The 1,344-nt window shown below is 36.8% G+C and overlaps 1 pseudogene; it reads right to left on the bottom strand.

The window, feature by feature from the left end:
* Positions 1-351: 351 nt before the first annotated feature.
* LOC109688394 (large ribosomal subunit protein eL22 pseudogene) lies at positions 352-800 on the bottom strand (annotated as a pseudogene).
* Positions 801-1,344: the final 544 nt, after the last annotated feature.

Genomic DNA, 1,344 nt, shown 5'->3' with positions numbered 1-1,344 from the left:
TTTACAACCATTACAACCATTCTCCAACCCTTATAGTAAGAGTAGAATATGCATCAGAGCTAAGGGATCATATTTTATTTTTACAGGAAGAAAAAGGATTAGTATACATAATTGAGCATCAAGAGTAACTTGTAACTAAAAAATGAAGACAAGCTGGTTGCTTGTGTACCAGGAAAGCAGGAAAAAAAAGGTCTAACTACAAATAAATGAATGGCAGCCCAAGGGAAGCCTGTTTACTATGATTTCCAATTTTCTGTCCAACCCACACTGTAGAATTACAAGGATGAGTCACTGTTTTGGTTCCCAAGTTTTATTCAAGAACTCATACAAAGTATTCCTGATAAATGAATTTTAATCCTCATCTTTATCCTCTTCTTCATCCTGGTTCATCTGGAAGTAATTTAATTCATAACCCTTTGCTGTTAGCAACTATGTGTAACCAATCACATAGATTATCCTTATTCAAATATTTTTGGTAAGATACTTTAAATACCTTTTGAGAAAAGGCCCCACCAGAAGTTACAGTGATCTTGCTCTTGGTCCTTTTGATGGTTACAACACCTCCACAAAGATTTCCAGCTTTGCACTCACTTTGATTGTGTCTTGGAGAAACTGCTCAAAATTGGCAACATTCGTGCTTCCATCTTCTACAGGGTGGTGTAGTCAAGGGTGAACTTCAGAAATACTTCTTTTTTGCCCCCCTTTACCATAAGGTTTTTCACAGGCGCCATGGCAGCAGCAGAGGCAGGAAGTTCCATCTACTGCTTTTGAGTTTGGCCTGTTCTTATTTTTTGAATACCTTGAAGTACATCATCAGTTTATTTATTTGAGACCTCTCTAATTTTTCTAATGTAGGCACCCATAGCATAAACTTTCCTCTTAGTACTGCCTTTGCTGTGTTCCAAAGGTTCTGGAAAGTTGTATTTTCATTTTCATTTGATTCTAAGACTTTTCTGATTTATGTCCTTCCCCCATATTTCTTCAATGACCCACTGATCAAAAGTGAATCGCCCTGTCTTCATGTGTTTGAATAGTTTCCATAGTTTCTCTTATTGTTGATTACTAGTTTTATTACATTGTGGTCTGATAAAATATAGGATGCTATTTCAATTTTCTTTTGTTTGTCAAGACTTGCTTTATATCCTAAAATTTGATTTATTTTGAAGCAAGTTCCAAGGGCTGGTGAAAAGAATATATATTCTGTGGCTGTTGGGTTGAATATTCTGAGGATGTGGGGAGTGGAGTATGAGAAGCCTATGAGAACTTGACATAAGCACAGCAGTGTCAAATAATCTACAGGCTAAGTTTGGTGTGGTCCCAGCTGCAGAAGGGGGCAAAAGCAAA

This window comes from Castor canadensis, chromosome 3 (genome assembly GCF_047511655.1).
Source record: "Castor canadensis chromosome 3, mCasCan1.hap1v2, whole genome shotgun sequence".
NCBI classification, from domain to species: Eukaryota; Metazoa; Chordata; class Mammalia; order Rodentia; family Castoridae; genus Castor; species Castor canadensis.
Note: the sequence above shows the minus strand (reverse complement) of the source record. Positions and strands in the feature narration are given on the sequence as shown.